We start from the raw sequence: 19,506 nt of genomic DNA, 5'->3' as shown, positions 1-19,506 counted from the left end.
ACCAACTGAGCCACCCCGGCGCCCAAAACTAGGCTTTAACTCATTAGACTAAGTAAATTAAATGTAAAACTAAAAATAAGGTAAAATTTTGTCTAAATTGGAGTGAAAAATTGGTACTGGAACATCAACGCTGGGTTAAATAGCAAGGGCAAAGAATGAACTGTACCACCCAGATTGCCCTTCAAGAAAAGACGTTCTGACCAACTGTGGGCCCACAGGCTCCAGCTGTCACCTTCTTCAAGGTCTGCCTCTGCTGCAGCTTTCTGGCCAAGTCATGCCTCTCCTGGAGCAGACTGCATCTGGAAACTGCAAGGTGGAACTATAAAGACCCTCATTTCAGCTTAATGTACGACAGCTCTCCAAGCAATGCTCAGCCCAGAGCTTCCTGCCAGGTTAGGTGGAGATTTTATTGGTCTGCCTCAGAGTTCAGTTCCTTATTCTACCCAGTCCTGTCCTTCCCTCCATTCTTTCACAGATATTGATCTCAAATAAACATCTTGCACCCCAAGCTCTCTGCTTCCAGAGAATCTGATCTGCAACACAGCAAAAACAGAGTCTATGCTTCTATATGTTTGTCCTGACAACGCTAACACCAGGAATGAATATTTAATGAACAGAACAAAACAGTATTGATAACCTCCAACCTATATTTGCCCATCTTCAACTGGAGCCATGCAACAAAGCAAGGGCAATTTGTGTGCTTAAGAATACAATTCTTTTTATCCCCCTTCCATTCTTCAATAAGCTATGCAGCCATACCTAGTAATTAAAAGCTCCAGCAGCTCATCTTCCCATTATGCAGAACAGAAAATCTTTAATGAAATATTAGATGAAAGAATATTCAGGGCAACCGAAAGCTCTGCAAAGCATAAACAATTGCTGGGTTAAAATATTGCACTGAACAGGCAGTTATTTCAATGAGGCACTGTACCAGCTACCAATTATTTCATAAAACATTGCACACAACATGGCCGATAATTCAGAAACACACCTCACAGGATAATTATTCAAGGCCATTCAATAAATGTTTACTCCAAACTGGCAATTATTTCTTTAACGATGATGATGCATTCAGAAGACGTTTGCAAAACCTGTCATAAATAGATATGCTGAAGGAAACCTATGCCCGTACCAGAGTTTCAGATTCAAAGGCTTTTAAGAAGGTAAGCATAAATGAAAAAAAAAAATCTGTTCTTGCTAAACAAGCCATTTCCCCTGTATTTTTTCATCTTCAATTCATTTATCCATGAAACACGGGTCACCTTCTTTATATCCTGCGCTGCTGGGACAAAGAAAAAAAATTCCTGTGCTCAAGGAGGAGCTTACAACACACAAAGGATGATGCAATGAGTGCTGCAAGGAAGGTGTGCCTCTGCCCGGTCTCTCTCTCCAACTCATTCCCTACCATTCTTCCCTCCTCTTCAGCCACTCCGGGACTGTTCACTTTTTCTCAGCTCTCCAAATCTGTCTCTCATTTTGGCCATTTGCCCCAGCTGCCTTCTCTGCCTGTACCTGTGCTATCCAGCAGGGTAGCCACTAGCCGCATATGGCTACTGAGTCCTTGAGATGCGGTTACTCTAACTGAAATATGCTGCAAGTGTGAAATATTCACTAGATTTTGAAGACTTTGTACAAGAAAAATTATGTAAGATAGTCCACCAATAATTTGTTAATAATATTGTGTGATAATGTTTTAGAAATATTGGCTTCTACAAAATACATTATTCAAATTGATTTTACCTGTTCCTTTGTTTTTCACGTGGCCACTAAAAAAAAAATTAAAACTACTTATATGTCTCGCATTATATTTCTCTAGGACAGCTCTGGTCTAGAACATGCCGACCTATTCTCACTTTCTTTTTGGCATTCTGGTGTCAGCTCGCTGCCCTCTTCTCAAAGAGGTTTTCCCTGACTACCATTCTAAAGAAGACACACCACTTTCACCTACTCAGTCACTCCCACATTACCGCATTTAATATTTTTTTTTATTGTGGTAAAACACACATAACATGAAATCTATTCTGTTAACGTCTTGAAGCATAGCATACGGTATTACAGGCATACCTGATTTAATTGTGCTTCACTTTATTGCACTTTGCCGATATTGCGATTTTTACAGATAGAAGTTTTATGACAACCCTGCATCAAGTAAGGCACCATTTTTCCAACAGCATTTTACTCACTTCATCTCAGTGTCCCATTTTGGTGATTCTCACAATATTTCAAACTTTTTCAGTATTATTATATTTGTTACGGTGATCTGTGTTTGGTGATCTTTGATGTTACTGTTGTCATTGTCTTGGGGCTCCACAAACCACACCCATGTCAAATGGCAAACTTAACCAATAAATGTGTGTTCTGTTTCCCCAACCAGCTTTCTCCTCTTTTCCCTTCTCCTCAGGCCTCCCTATTCTGAGACACACAATATTGAAATTATTAGGCCAATTGATAACCTTATAATGGTCTCTAAGTATTTAAGTGAAAGGAAGAGTTGCACATCTCTCACTTGTAAATCAAAAGCTAGAAATGATTGAACTTGGTGAAGAAGGCATGTTAAAAGCCAAGACAGGCTGAAAACTAGACCTTTTGTGCCAAGCAGTTAGCCAAGTTGTAAATGCAAAGAGTTTTTGAAGGAAAATAAAAGTGCTACTCCAGTGAACACATGAATGATAAGAAAGCAAAATAGCTTGATTGCTGGTATGGAGAAAGCTTGAGTGGTGTGGATAGAAGATCAAAAGAGGCAGAACATTCCCTTAAACCAAGGCCTAACTCAGGGCACAGCCCTAACTCTCTTTAGTTCTATGAAGGCTGAGGGAGATGAGGAAGCTGCCAAAGAAAAGTCTGAAGCTAGCAGAGCTTGGTCTCTCCAGATTTAAGGAAAGAAGATATCTCCATGACATAAAAGTGCAAGGTGTTGCAGCAAGTGCTGATACAGAAGCTGCAGCAAATTATCCAGAAGATGTAGCTCAGATAATCCATGAACGTGGCTACACAAAACAACAGATTTTCAAGGTAGACAAATATCCTTCTATTGGCAGAAGATGCCATCTAGGACTTTCACAGCTAGAGAGGAAAAGTGAATGCCTGGCTTCAAAGCTTCGAAGGACAGGCTGACTCTCTTGTTAAGGGCTAACACAGCTGTGACTTTCAGTTGAAGCCAGTGCTCATTCACCATTCTGAAAATCCTAGGGCTCTTAAGAATTATGCTAAATCTACTCTGCCCGTGCTCTCAAATGGAACAACAAAGCCTGGATGATAGCGTATCGGTTTACAACATGGTTAACTGAATCTTTTAAGCCCACTGTTCAGACACACTACTCAGTTTAAAAGATTCCTTTCAAAATATGACTGCTCATTGACAATGCACCTGGTCACCCAAGAGGTCTGATGGAGATGTCCAATGAGATTACTGTTTTCATGACTGCTAACACAGCATCCATTCTGCAGCCCATGGATCAAGGAGTCATTTTGACTTTCAAGTCTTATTATTTAAGAAATACATTTTGTAAAGCTATAGCTGCTTTAGACAGTGGTTCCTCTGATGGATCTGGGCAAAGTAAATTGAAAACATTCTGAAAAGGATTCAGTATTCTAGATTCCATTAAGAACATCTGTGAGGCATGAGAAGAGGTCAAAATATCAACATGAACAGGAAGTTTCTCCTGTTTAGAAGTTTATTCCAATCCTCATGGACATCTTTGAGGGGTTTTAGACTTCAGTGGAGGAAGTAACTGGAGATGTGGTAGAAATAGCAAAAGAATTAGAATTAAAAGTGGAGCCTGAAGATGTGACTGAATTGCTACAATCTCATGACAAAACTTGAATGGATAAGGAGTTGCTTCTTATGGCCGAGCAAAGAAAGTGGTTTCTTGAGATGGAATCTACTCCTGGGGAAGATGTTGTGAAGATCGTTGAAATGACAACAAAGAATTTAGAATACTACATAAACTTGGTTGATAAAGCAGAAGCAGGAGTTGATAGGGTTGACTCCAACTTTGAAAGAAGTTTTGTGGGTAAGATACTATCAAACAACATCACATGCTATGGAGAAATCATTCCTGAAAGGAAGTCAATCGATGCAGCAAACTTCACTGTTCTTATTTTAAGAAGTTGCCACAGCCACCCCACACTTCAGCAACCACCACCCTGATCAGTCAGCAGCCCTCAACATCAAGGCAAGACTTTCCACCAAAGATTACAACTGGCTAAAAGTTCAGATCATGATTAGCACTTTTTAGCAATAAAGTATTTTTTAATTAAGGCATGTTCATTGTTTTTAGACATAATGCTATTGCACACTTTATAGATTATAGTATAAACTTAACTTTTATATGCATTGGAAAACCAACCATAGCACTTCTTTGTTTCAGGCACTGTGCTAGTTGCAGAGAGATACAGAAGTGAATAAGGTTAACCTGGCTCTCACTATTAAGCAGCTTACAGTCTAGATGGGAAGACCAATGATTATGTAATTACATAAAAAATTACTTAATTATAATTTTGATGAGTGCTAGGGACGGCAATGTGTTTAAGGAGTCAGAAAATGTTTGCATGGGTAAGCAAGATTTATGCTAAGACATGACCCATGAGGGAGTTAGCCTGAACAAAGTCCTAGAGAGATGGGGACAAAGGGAAATTCAAAGAAACCCAAGTAACTCAGTTCTGCTGGAGTATAAATTATGTATGTGAAACAGATTGGCTAGCAGAAATGTAGGTAATTTTATAGATAGCATAATTTAAGCTATATAAATATATGTTGTTGTAGAATAAATAATTCAACAATGACCTTAAACTTTGAAGTCAATGCCACATGACACCAAGCCAAACGTGAAAGTTAGGAGTACCAGATTGAAATGAACACTGACTATCTTTAAGTGGAATTTTAATCACCTTAAAAATCTGATCAAATAATCAAATTTATTTTTAAAAGTTCAGAAAATATCACTAAAAGGAAGTTAACATTATTCCTGTTCCCACTTTCCAAAGATAAGTACCAGCAAGATTTTGGTTCACATACCTTGACTATTTTTTCTATATGTATACACACATAGATTTTACAAAATGGCTGAATATAAATGACCATTCTCATGTACTTATGGGTACCTCTAAAAAAAGAAGGACCAAGACTCTAGAAGACTTGTAACTAACTCTCACTTTTCTAGGAACATAAATAAAGAAATTTTAGAATCTGTTTTTAAGAATTAAATTCTCCCCTAAAATTTAGAAAGTAAAATTAGTAGTTTTCACCACATTCCCACAAAACCAGTAGTGTTACAGAAAGTTCTTTGATTTAAAATCAAGGAAAGATGCTATTCCTCCTTGCAGATATATGGCCAGACACTTACTATGAAGTCTTACTATAAATAATTAAACATAAGCCACCAATGCCCCTAGTAAAATACATGAACCAAATATATTTATGGGATGCAGTACCTAAGCTGATTATCATGTGCTTATTCCCTTACCTAATCAAGACTGGTTTGTAATTCAAAACAAATGTCACAATCTTTAGAGCAAAGGAAAATTAATGAGCATGAATAGTCTATAACTCTAACTTAAAAAAATTTTAAACCAGGCCAATCAAACCATTCTCAATCAAATCACAATCTCCTAAAAATTGAACACTTTGGGAACCAAAATAATAAAGTTCTTGATAATTTGCTATATTTTATTCTACTCAAGTATGCCAAAAAAAACAAAACAAAACAAACAAACAAACAAAAAAACCACAGTTTATAACCCCAGACTTTCTTTCCCTATTAACTATAACATTTCTTAGTCTGGCAACTATAGTAGATTAGGAGCACCCATTTTTCACCCATCCCTGTATTCATACACTTTGCCATGTAACTTTGCAGTACTCTTCTACTCTGGATGGGATGCACTGCTTCACCCCTTGACTCTGGCTCAGTCATGTCAACAAGCAAATGTGAATCCAGTAGAGACTTGGAAAAGTGCTTGCATGTTTTAGTTTGTTCTGTTGCTTCTCTGTGATTGCCACAAACACATGCTTGAGCTAGCTTGCTCCATTCATTCCAGCCAAGACTATCCTAGATCAGCCAATAACCAGATGATGCCCAGGTGGGCAAGTGAGCCCAACCCAACCTTAAAGAACTGCCAAGCCAATTCCAGACTAAATTGCCAACCTCCAGACTTGTAAGTAAAATAAAAAATGATTGTTTTAAACCACAGATCTTTGGAGAGATGATGCAAAACACAGCATTACTGAGACAATAGACAATTGACAGACACAGCAATCATACGGTAACAAATATCTTCCCTAGTAGCATTATCTTCACTTCTTAAAATAAGTCAGAGTACATTAGAGAAGGCAATAACTAACTAACTAAATAAGAATTTCCTTCTTTTTTTTCTAATTAAATTTTTTACAAAGAAATAACCTGGTCATAGATTACAATTCCCCATAGTAAAGCCTTTGTAATTGTTACAAGTCATAGTATTTTGACTATTTCCAAACTTCCATAGTGAGTGTACAGGAAGAGAAAAAGATCTTAATACTCCTTTCAGACTGGTAAAGTTACTTTTAACAATTACTGTCCTTCCCAGTTGGTTGTCTTTAAAATTAAAAACAACACTTCTGGTCATCAGTGTGAGGTTAGAATTATCCAGATGCATGCAATGGAGAGATGTTTGGAACAACTATTTTAACAAATTTAAATAAAGACATTCTAAAAAGTATTATACCATTATGGCACCATTAAAATCTATGGGAACAGTAAAGAACCTAAGTAGAGTCAGCAGTATGGGGGCTCTAACAAGATGAAGTTTATCAGGAATAAATGTCATATTTTGTGTTTGGGATTAAATAATCACCTATATGGGGATTATTTATGTATATGGTATGGTGTGGGAGAGATGTAACTTAGCACACCAACTACTTAAAATTCAATTATAGTTAATAACACCAAAAGCATGGGGAAGTAGATGAAATTAAACTGAATTGAGTTTCCAGCATTGCCTGAGAAAAGGAGAGCACTCATTTATAATTGACAATAATAAGCCAAAATGCATGTTATGATATAGTCACTAAATGTAAGTAAAAAATGTGTAACTAGGGCACCTGGGTGGTTCAGTCAGTTAAGGGGCTGCCCCTCGGCTCAGGTCATGATGCCAGCATCCTGGGATCGAGCCCCACGTCCAGCTCCCTGTTCAGTTGAGGTCCTGCTTCTCCCTCTCCCTCTGCCTGCCTCTCTGCCTACTTGTGCTCTCTATCTCTCTGTCAAATAAATAAATAAAATCTTTAAAAAATTTTTTTAAAAATTAAAAAAATGTGTAACTAATAACCTAATAAAGGGAAAATATGGAATTAAAACATCTGGTTAGTCCACAAGAAGGCAAAAGTGGAAAGAAAAATAAAGTAGGTGAGACAAATAAAACAAAAATACTAAACATTAACAAAAACCCCCAAATATGTCGATGGTTGCATTACATGTAAGAAAACAGAATTCTCCAATTAAAAAGCAAAGATGACAGACTAGATATGAGAAAAATGGTTTGTAAAAATCACATCTTAAATATAAAGACACAGAAAAGTAAGAATTAGCATAGAAGAAGATAAGCACGACATCTCTACCCACAAGACAGCAAAACTCATAGCAAAAAAAAAAAAAAATGAATTTTAAGTCAAGGACCATTTCTAGAAATAAAGGCAGTAGGGTGGAGCGTGGGAAAGGATATTCACTGGTAAAAGGACCAATATACCATGAAGATAAAACAGTAAAAAGTATATGAAAGAAATAACAGAAGAACAGGTTCCAAATACATAAATAAAAATTGAGAGAAATAAAACAAGAAATTAGATAATTTTCAATCATGGCAGAAGACTTTTATATACTTCTTTCAATAACTGCTAGAAAAAGCAGACAAAAATTGGTCAGAATATATATAAAATCTTGGGGGGCCTGGGTGGCTCAGTCAGTTAAGCATCTGACTCTTAGTTTCAGCTTGGGTCATGATTTGGGGATCCTGGGATCAAGCCCAGCGTTGGGCCCTGCACTCAGCAGGGAGTCTGCTTCTCTGTCTCTTTCTCCCTCTCTCCCTTTGCCCCTTCCACCACTCATGCCTTCACTCTAAGATAAATAAGTAAATCTTTAAAAAAAAAGAAAAGCTATATATAAAATCTTAACAATATGGTTAACAAACCTGACATTATTAAAATTTATAGACATCACACCAAACAGTGATAGAATACACATTCTTTTCCAAGTGTGCATGGGACATTTGTCAAAAAGTAAAACTGTAAAATGAGATTCAAAAAATTTCAAGAAATTTATATCGTTTGAAATACGCTCTCAGACCAAATTGAAATTTAAGCTAGAAATCTATAACACAAAGTCAACTAGAAAAATCACAATTACTTAGGAATTATGCAAAACCTTTTAAATGACCCATGTAGCAAACAAGAAATCATAAAAGAAATTGAAAAATATTTGTAATTTAATGAAAATGAAAATATAACAAAGCAAATCTTGAAAGGTTCAGCTAAAGTAGCACATATAGGAAAATTGATAGTCTTAAAATATATAAATAAGAATAAAGTTTAAAAATCAATAATCTAAATATATGTATTACAAAAAGTGATAAAATAATAGCAAATTAACTCCAACAAAGCACAAAATAATGAATAATAAATATAAGAACATAAACTAATAATAAAGGTAAACATATAACAGAGAAAATAAACAAAGCCAAATGTGGTTCCATGTAAAAACTAACAAAAATGATTAACTGTTAACAAGATTAATAAAAAAAAGCATAAATTACCAACATCAGGAATGAAAAGGAGGTCATTACTTCAAATCTATACACACTAAAAATAAGAATATCGGATAAATAACCTTATTAAAATACCCTTATAGTTTGTAACTTTAGGCATAATATTCCCTTTAGGTATATTGTACTTGAACAAAAAGTTTACTTTCAAAAATGAAGAAAATATTTAAATTATTATGGTGCTCAAGCAGCACACTGCTTCCCTACTAACCCTTAAATTCTCAAAGGTAGGCATTGTGCATTATTATTTTTATCACTAGCTCCAAGAGGACAGGGACAATACATTCTTATTAAAAATATTCTACGGTGCTCACTTGGGCAGCACATATACTAAAAATATTCTACTGCCACTATTTGCAGAAGACATAGTTTTATATATAGAAAATTCTACACTAAAGACTCTGCCATAAAGTTGTTAGAACTAATGAACAAATTCAGTAAAGTTGCAGGATACAAAATCAGCACATAAAAATCAAGTTATGTTTCTAATACTAACAACAAACTATCAAAGAAAAATTAAGAAAACAATCCCATGTACAATTACACCAAAGAGAATAAAATACCTAAGCATAAATTTAACCAAGGAGGTGAAAGATCTGTATCCTGAAATCCATAAGGCATTGATGAAAAAAATTTGAAGAAAACACCAACAAGTGGAAAGTTATTACATGCTTATGAATTGGAAGAATTCATATGTTGAAATGTCCATACTACCAAAAGGAATCTACAGATTTGATATAATTCCTATCAAAATCCCAAAGGCAGTTTAAAAGAAATAGAATGAACAATCCTAAAATTTATATGGAACCACAAAAGACCCAATAGTCAAAGCAATCTTAAGAAAGAAAAATTAAGCTGGAAACATCAAACTTCTTGATTTCAAACTATAGTACAAAACTGTATTAATCAGTATTATGGAACTGGCATAAAAACAGACACACAGACCAATGGAATAGAACAGGGAGCCTATAAATAAACCCACACACAGATAGTCAACTAACTTATGACAAAGGAGCCAAGAATATACAATAAAGAAAGAACAGTATCTTCGATAAATTCTGGTGGAAAAACTGGATAAGCCACATGAAAGAGAATGAAACTAGACCCCTCTCTTACACTATACACAAAAAGGAACTCGAAGTGAATTAAAGGCAGGAACTTAAGACCTGAAAAAAAAACTCCTAAAAGAAAACATAGAATGTAAGCTCTTTGACATCAGTCTTGGCAGTGATTTTTGGACTTTGACACCAAAAGCAAAGGTAACAAAAGCAAAAATCAACAAGTGGCACTACCTCAAACTAAAAAACTTCTGCACAGCAGAGGAAACCATCAACAAAATGAAAAAGCAACCTACAGAATGGACGAAAATATCTGCAAATCATATATATGATAGGGGGTTTATATCCAAAGTAGATAAAGCATTCATACAACTCTATAGCAAAAACAAAACAAAAAACAAAAAAACAAATAGCTGGATTAAAAAATGGGCACCAAATAGACATTTTTCCAAACAAGACATCCAAGCAGCCAATAGGTACATGAAAAGATGCTCAATGTCGCTACTCATGAGGGAAATGCAAATCAAAACCACAATGAGTGATCACCTCATACCCGATAGAATGCTAAAATCGAAAAGACAAGAGTTCACACGTGTCGGCAAGGATGTGGATGAAAGGAACCCTTGTCTGCTATTGGTGGGAATGTAAATTGGTCCAGCCAATATAGAAAACAGTATGGAGCTTCCTTAAAATTTTAAAAAAGAACTACCAGATGATCCAGCAATCACACTTCCCCTTTAGTTATATATCCAAAGGAAATGAAAATGGGATATTTAAGAAATATCTGCACCCCCATTTTCATTGCAGCCTTATTCACAGTAGCCAAGATATGGAAACAACCTACATGCCCACTGACTGATGAATAGATAACGTTGTGGTATATGTGTACACAATGAAATAGTGTTCAGTCATGAGAAAGAAGGAAATCTTGCCATTTGTGATAACATGGAATATAGATGCAGTGGCAGTATCATAGCCAATGAGGTTTACCCGAGGCACGATTATTGCTAATTGAAAACTATAGATGTAATGATTCTGCATTACATTTCATTCATCACTGTGTCCCCAACTGTCTGTCACAGCCCATGGTACAGCATTAGGATTCAACAAATATGTATTAAATAATTAAATGTATTGCTTTGTGTACCTGTACTGTTATGTTAATTTCTAACACTGAATGTCACTACATTCATAACATTTAATTTGAAAATTATAGATTGAAAATATTTTAATAGTCACATACTTGCATACTTATTTTTATAAGCAAAATATCTGTTCATCTAACAGTACTTAAAATTTCTGAATCTGTTAAATAATTAAATTATCTGGGAAAGAACAGAGACTATATTCTGGTATTACACCCAAGTTCAAGGTTGAGTTGATTTATCAGTCCAACCAGGTAAACATATAGCATTCGTGATGGTAGTGAGACTTCCAAAGAAACCTAAAAGTAAATTGAATAAACTTATTTTTGATAAGATTTCAAAGATTATATGCCTAATGTATATCTTTAGAGTTTTACCATCACTGTGAGCACAAGTCATACAGTGATTAACTTATTTTAGAAGTAAGTCATATACATACATATATACATACACACATATATATATGTATGCCGATATACAAATATATTTGCCTTAAATAAAGTTAATGCATGGACAAAAATTAATTTACAAAACAAATTAGAGAGTGACTATTCACATTTCCAAGCTTTACTGTATGGTTCATTTAAATAAGAGGTAGTCCCAGGTCACTTAACAATGACTCATTTGCTTCAGAGTCAGCTTTCCAGAAACACTGTCTCATCAAGAGAGGTGTGCAAGTGGAACTGAAGTGTTATTGGGGATAAGATTCCTTTTCTGAGCAAGTGAAAAGGAGCTATTTCCCTATGATGCTTGGATTCTGTTATCGTTATGAAGCTTCTTGAGGGCAGATCCTGTATACTGGAAACACAGTAGGACTTTAAAAATTACCGGTCAGAATCAGCAAACTGGATGTTTATGTGAGTCACCTTGTAGTTATGTTGTGAAATAGTGCTTTAAAATTTGTCAGTGTGCTGTCCTTTTTTGTACTTCCTGCTATTCAGGAGAGACCTCCACCGCCTAAGGAAGAATTAGGATGTTGGAGGTGGAAAGCATAGAGAAAGGAAGTGTCACTATTCGGCATCTGACTTCCAAAATAGTCACTTGAAGCCTGCTTCAAAGACAGTGCTCTTGAAAGCCACAGTGTTTAAGTGAGAACTGAAATGTTAAAGAGATTTAACAAGTTGAAAAAGGATTTTGTGTCAAAAAGGACAGCCCTAAAAAAAGAGAGCATAAAATGTATTCCCAAGGAACCAGATGAGAAGAAACACAGATGAAAAGCTAAAGGACCCCACCCAAATGGGAAAATTAAGGGTGCTCTGTCTAGGAGGCTAGAGAAAGAGAGGGCGTGAGGAGGACAGCCAGGAGGAGAGGAAGGATTACATGAAGAGGCAAAGCGTCGGACCTCCTACCGATCCTTTTCCTGGGCCTTGAGAAAACCCAGGCGACGCCCACAGGCCACCCTTCGTCCTTCCAGTGAGGGCCAGTGGGTTAGTTTTCCCCTATAATGTTAGTTTGCCTTCCCTCTGCCAAAGGATAGGGGCCTCTTAGCAACAGTTGCCAGAGCACTGCACAACACATCACATCACCCGGCAGACGTGATGGTCAACTACCATTGGTTTGCAAACATGGGAGTTCCCCAGGTGAAATTCAAAACTGGTCCCTATTATAGGGAAGGTAAGAAGAGACCAAAAAAAGGGGCAGACCACTCCATATTGTTAAGTATCAGATTTAATAAACAAGGGAACTTACATACAAGGCTTGTCTTAGGTGGCCGCAAGATGAGTAGATCTCCGCACCTGCCCACCAGAATTGTAAAAGTTTATATAGAAGACTTTTAACAAGGTTCAGTCACCTTGGGCTCAAAAACACATTACTCTCTCAAGGCTGGGTCGTTGAAACAGCTCCTGATGGGGAAATGGTGGGCAGAATCTACATTCCAAGGACAAGGAAGTGAGTGAGAAGTCTCTGATTGTCCAAGGTCCAGCACTCAGGTCAACTGGCAGTCACATCCTCTCAATGAACTCCTCTAACAACTCTGATGCAAAATTTTGTTCAGGCTACAAAAGACCCTATATTTATAACACCGTCCTCCATGGCCCAAGCAATCCTAAGCCTCTAAAACAGACACAGAAACTCTGACTTCTCAGAGAGAGCAGTATGAAAGAGAAAGCACCCAGCATATATACTTGGTCAGGAATCATCAGAACCAGTTTGAGATTCCTCCTTGCTCCAAACCAGGACAGGGTGAAACTGACCCACACCACATTTCCAAGTCTAGAAACCTGTAATTTCTGAAGATCTATAATTCTATCATGTTTTTAATGTAAGAGCAGTAAAAATATCTTTTTTGTTTCCTTCTTTCTTTTTTCTTTCTTTTTCTTTCTTTCTTTCTCTTTCTTTCTTCTTCTTTCTTCCTTTCTTTTTCTTTTCTTTCTTTCTTTCTTTCTTTCTCTCTCTTTTCTTTCTTTCTTTCTCTCTATTTTAATTTCTGTGTAGTTAATAGACCATGCTATATTAGTTTCAGGTGTACAATATAGTGATTACTTAGTGCTCATCAAGATAAGTGTGCTCTTAATCCCCATCACCTATTTCACCCTTCCCCCACCCCCACCTCCCCTCTGGTCATCATCTGTTCTCTGCAGTTAAGAGTCTGTTTCTTGATTTGTCTCTCTCTCTCTTTGTTTTCCCCTTTGATCTTTTGTTTTGTCTCTTAAGTTCCACATATGAGAGAAATCATATGGTATTTGTCTTTCTCTGACTGGGTTCAATGTAGAAAAGGGGGGATTCTAAACAATAAAAAGGTCTCATAGATTAAAAGAATTCATGTCAGAACTGGTGAGATTATCAGAGATCATCTCATTCACCAACTACCTCACTTTACAAATGATGAAACTGAAGCTTTGGAGAGGTCAATTTTCCTAGTCCAGTGGAAAAAGCAAGACAAACTCAAGGATCTACTCCTCCCTGCCACTTATGAACTGGATGTTGAAAACTCTGCTTCATTTCTTTGCATCTTACTTTATCCTCAACTATATAAACAGTTGAATTAGTCTTTGCTTATTACGTTAGTGCTAAAATTGCTACCTAAAAAGAAAACCTAGTACTAGGTTCTTTTGAGCTTAATAGGGAGACTTTCCTTTTGCAAAACAGTTATCTATCTCTGTTTTCCCTTCTGGGGTGACATTTCCTTTGGTTTCCCATAAGCAGCTTCCTTTTAACTCCAGTTCCCATTTGCTTTTTATAATGGTTCCATATGAGGTCACTCCACTACCCCATCTGTCTCTAATTAACCTCTAGGCTGTTTTCCTGAAAATTATTTAGAATGACTTAGCAACTTTAATTTCTGATACTGGTATACTAGGATTCAACAGATATAGCTTAAATAGAATCAACTTGCAGCATAACATAAATAGGTGTATGCCATTTTATAATTTATTAAGTGACTTTACGTGTATTATTTTTTCTTCACAGATATATAGGCATACTTATCTTTATTTTAAGATTTATTTTGAGAAAGAGAGCACAAGCCAAAGGGGCAGAGAGAGTCTTAAGCAGACTCCACACTGAGCATAGAGCCCAACGTGGGGCTTGATCTCAAGGCAAAACCAAGAGTCAGATTGATGAGGGAGCATAAGGCTAGCTAAGGACAAAGCACAAGCTGACACCCTACAACCTCCCACCCCCACTCCTGGGTGGGATCTGTGTGACATTCCTACAGGAAGCTCCCAGCTATCTTAATGTTAATGCCTTGCTAGAGGGAAAAACAACCTTAACTTTACAATAGCCAGGCCTCTGGTATCCTGAGAATCTTCTTTAGCACATGAAAGTCTTTTTGGACACCTCCCTTTTCCTTATCTCCCCCAACTCCCAAGTATATAAACAGGCATTCCTTACAACCCCGTGCCACAGCTCTTTCCGCCCACGGGTCCTGTCACCGTGCTTGCATAAAACCACCATTTTGCACCAAAGATGTCTCAAGAATTCTTTCCTGGCTGTTGGCTCCAGACCTCACCCCACTAAACCTAACCAATATTCCAAAACTACATCAAGATGTTTAACTGACTGTACAACGCAGGTGCCCCATGGTTATTTACTTTTTTAAAATACAGCATCTAGAATGTAGAATTACCTGTTCAATACTGTTTTGGAGAGTGGGGTCCGAAATCCAGGTGTCTCTGATTCAGAATCCCATGTTCTTTTGACTAAGTCATTCCTTCTTCAGAAAAATCGCCACGTTTGGCCCTTCTGTCTCTGGAGAATGAGAGTTCATAGAGGCTGAATAGATTCATGTGTAAGCTTCTGGCTTAGGGGAGTGAGAGCCCAATCACAGTGCCAGGCTGTATAGTAGGCAGTCCTATCTAGGGGTCAACATCACCAATCTGTTATTAACAGAGACAGGGAGCCATAGGCATGGGGCTTAGGAACTCACTGAGGCCAGATAGGAAAGCCATGAACAGGGGTCACATGCAGGTACACCAGGGATGGAGAGAAAATCTCAAGGCAGGCCTACCACCACAATAAAAGCTTGCAGAGGGGAGTTGAAGCAGGCTACTGCGAACCCAACGGGTAGGCCTTAGAAAGACATGGCCTGACATGCCTGCAATCTCCTGATTGCTTCTTCAACTGGCTTGGAGTGGATCCGAATATAAAATGGACCTTGTGGGGTGCCTAGGTGGCACAGTCGGTCAAGTGTCTGACTCTTAATTTCAGCTCAGGGCATGATCTCCGGGTCCTGGGATCTAGCCCCACACGGGGCTCTGCACTCAAGCAGGGGATCTGCCTGAGGGTTTCCTCTCTTCCTCTACCCCTACGGCCCCACACTTTCTAAAATGAATAAATAAATCTTTAAAAAAAAAACATAACATAAAATAAAATAAAATGGACCTTGCTTTGTAAGATAGGAAATGACATTGAGAACATGAAGGAACTGTATTTTCTGGCCTAATCAGTGACTTCAGAGAGATTTAGGAGGAACACCTGTGTTGGGGGAGGCACAGTGGGGCGCTAAGTGGGAGGGCTCATGCACAGCCCACATCCTGCCTGACGTCTGATAACTCTGTGAATATACCCATTGTGTGACCATCTCACACAGGACAGAATCTGGAGGACCAATTCAGAAAGAATAAGAGGGCACTTTTGTGGCCTATAATCCCACCACATCTCTCTGTTCCTTCCTGAAATCTAATTTTGTATGTTCTAGTACTCAAAGGAAACACAGAGAGTTTAAAACTACATATAATTAGGCACATTCTCATTAAATGGTGTCTACCACCACTAACGTGGGGTGGGGTTTTTTCCATTGGAGCAGTCCTGAAAAACCATACATTTTCTCAGGCTGTACAACTGACTCACAATTCTCATTTCGGACCTTATGTTTTTCTCAGGCCATAAGATCAAAGTGGAGTTATTAGACACCCTCAATGCATCATGCATATAAACAAATCAAAAAGAGAAAATATTTTCTTTTCCCTCAAGGAGATTTAAAATCTGTAGTTAAGATTTAAGATACAGTTCTTCCCAGTTTTTGAATTAGTGACTGGGCTCCCCCAACTGGAGATTCACAGTATTTCAAGGCTTCCTCGCTGGTTGTCATGATTTAAACCAATGTGTATAAATAAAGTGCTTGATTGTTCATAATCTTCATAAACAAAAGGACCTCGTTAGGGGATTCCAAGGCTCTTTATTTTTCCATTCTTCTTTTCTTTGATTTACCGTATGATTGATCCATTTACCCTTTAATAAGCATTTTCTGAGCACTGCTATGTACTAGGTCCTATCTGAAACTGGGTAAGAGCACAAATGGAAAATTGTAACTTTGAACATGTAATTATGAACAAGACTTTGAGAAATTAAAGGGAGTCCCAAGGAAGGACTCTGGGGGACTACACCTTGAGAATATTTGAACTAATTATAAATGTAATCACAAACTAATTACCGCATTTAAACAAATAACAAATGTTTAGGCTGAAGGAGAAAAGGTTAAGAGGTTATAAATGTCTTTACATATCAGAAGGTGCCTGAGGCAGAAGAGGTCTCAGACTTATTTTGTATTGCTCTATAGCCCGGTTTCTCAGCCTTGACACTACTGATTTCTCTCGCAGGGTAATTTTTAGTTGTTGAGGGTTGTCCTGTGCATTATAGGACTTTTAGCAGCATCCCTGGCCTCTACCCATTAGCTACCAGTGGCACCCAGTTGAGAAATTAAAAAATGTCTTCAGGCATTGCCAAGTGTTTGCAGGGGGCCAATATCAACCCCATTGAAAACCATGATTCTGGAATCTCGAGTGGTGGTTTTTCCAAAGGGATTTCCAAAATGGGTATTAAGTTAGCAGGATTCTACATACGCTCTTACCAAAATGGCTCCATTAGCCTATATTTTCATATTGGAAGGGAAATGCTATCGAGATCCTGTACTCAGGTCAATTTAAGAAAAAAAAAAGTCCAAAAACCAACACGAATAAAAGTGGAAAAGCAAGGCTCATGATAGAACAAGCTCCCTTCCCTGGAGGAATTTGACAGAAGCTTGGAAATATCAGTAGGAGAATCTGTAAAAAGATTCTATTCAACAAGTAGGTGCTGAGAAGTGTCATTTCTAAGGTCTCCATAATTGGGATTCCTTGTCAGGATGATATATAGTTTTATAACCCAGACACAGAAATCATGGCCACACTGAATATCATGCACTCATTAGCTACAAATTTGATCATCTGTTTCCTTTAAGAATTTGAAGACATTTAAATTGTACCATTTATTTTTTGTACTGTTCATCTAAAATGCTTAATCGTTTTCAGAATCTATGATCAAAACCCACCTACCTTCTCTTCCTGTTATGCAAAATAGTGAAGACTATGCTACACTTTTTTTTTCTGCCTCAGATACTGGAACTGTAGAAAAAACAAAACTGTTCTCACTGTCTGCTGTATAGTGATTGTTTGGGGTCATCAGTGTGTGCATTGTCTTGGTTAGAATGTATTTTGATATCTTACTGTGCTACTAATTGCAATATTATTTTAGAACATTAAATATGTTCTTAGACCTTCCAATGGAGAAAAATCTTTGTCTGTTTAGCAACACCCTTGCCTTTTATGCAGAGAATTAATCTGTCCTTTTGGAAACCACCCTAATCCAAAAGCTATTTCCAAAAGGTAAGAAGTTTCTCAACATTTCCCAGCATTTCTCTAGCTCAGAGAAGTCAGACAGAAACAAAAGTGTAGGGATGCCTCTAGGGCATGTGTTACTTTGAATCATGAGCATAGTTAGAAGGCTTTTCAGAATGGTCCAAAAATGAGCCATTTTAAACTGGTAATTAGAAGATTATCTGCATACCAGTATTTTTTTTAATTAATTTTAAGCCCCAGAGGGCTTTTGAATGGTTGAGTAGACCCATTACTGAGTTTTTTAATGCTTCAGTTATTCGATAATTTTTTAAATTAAAAAGACAGCGGAGAGCTCCACTGATCAAAGCTATATTAGTTCCCTAGATTGTTTCTAAGCCTCAAAGATTACTCATTTAGGTTGGCTTTCCTCAAGTCCAAAGTGGCTATTCCTAAAAAAATTTACAAATTTTTAAAAAAGGCCGTTCCTTGGAAATTAGAGATGAACTCTAAATGATGCCTTTGAAGTCAGTCTGCTTATTCCCATCCCTAAACCACAATGTCCCTGTGGAAGCCACTACCAAAAGTGTCAATCCCATCGGTTTATTTAATAAGGCCTCACTTTTTCCAAGATACTTCATACACTGGGAATACTCAAACTCAATGCCTTGCAAAATAGGTTCTGAATATAAAAAGCACTGGAGAGAAATGAAAGTCATGGCACCTTGGTTTTCCTTCCCCTTCCTATCATCAGTGAGTTGTGTGATTCTGAGTAAACCATGCCCTCCTCCTAGGACTCAGCCTCTCCACCTTAATATTATCTGATAGTCCTTACTTTTATTTATTTGTTTGTTTGTTTGTTTGTTTTTAAAGGAGATAGAAGCCTACTGAATACACTGCAAGGGAGTGGAGAGCAGGACGGCAAAGCAGACTGTCTCAGATAGTCCTTACTTTTATTTTTTTATATATTTTAAGTAGGCTCCACACCCAACCTGGGGCCCAACGTGGAGCTTGAACTCATGACCCCGAGATCAAGGCCTGAGCTGAGATCATGAGTCAGATGCTTAACCGACAGAGGCCCCCAGGGGCCCCCTCAGATAGTCCTTACTTTTAAATGAAGTTGTAGGATTCCATATACTACACGCACACTAAGACAGAAAACTGTATTTTTTAGAATTAAGTACCACAATTATATCTCCATTCGTAGAAGTCTGCTGTGGTTAACTCCTTCATTGAACTCGCATGTTCTTCCATCGACTCAAGACATGGAAGAAACATTTGGAACTCTAAAAAAAAGTCAAGAAGAAACAATGGAAACTCTGTTTGAAATGAGTTCATTGTTATTTGGCTTAGGTTGTGGGATGACGGTTCTTGTGAAAGGAGGCTGCACTTTCACAGATGCTTTCCACCCTGGCTGGGCGACAGAGCCGGGCTTTCTTCAGGGATTCACACCACTCGTCCAAGGCCGAGCAAAAC

At 37.4% G+C, this 19,506-nt stretch overlaps 1 pseudogene; it reads left to right on the top strand.

Moving 5' to 3' along the window:
* Positions 1 to 10,801: 10,801 nt before the first annotated feature.
* LOC113915658 lies at positions 10,802 to 11,011 on the top strand (annotated as a pseudogene).
* The last annotated feature ends 8,495 nt before the right edge of the window (positions 11,012 to 19,506 follow it).

The sequence above is a fragment of the Zalophus californianus genome, chromosome 11, assembly GCF_009762305.2.
Source record: "Zalophus californianus isolate mZalCal1 chromosome 11, mZalCal1.pri.v2, whole genome shotgun sequence".
Lineage (NCBI taxonomy): Eukaryota > Metazoa > Chordata > Mammalia > Carnivora > Otariidae > Zalophus > Zalophus californianus.
This window is presented reverse-complemented; position numbering and strand designations above follow the sequence as displayed.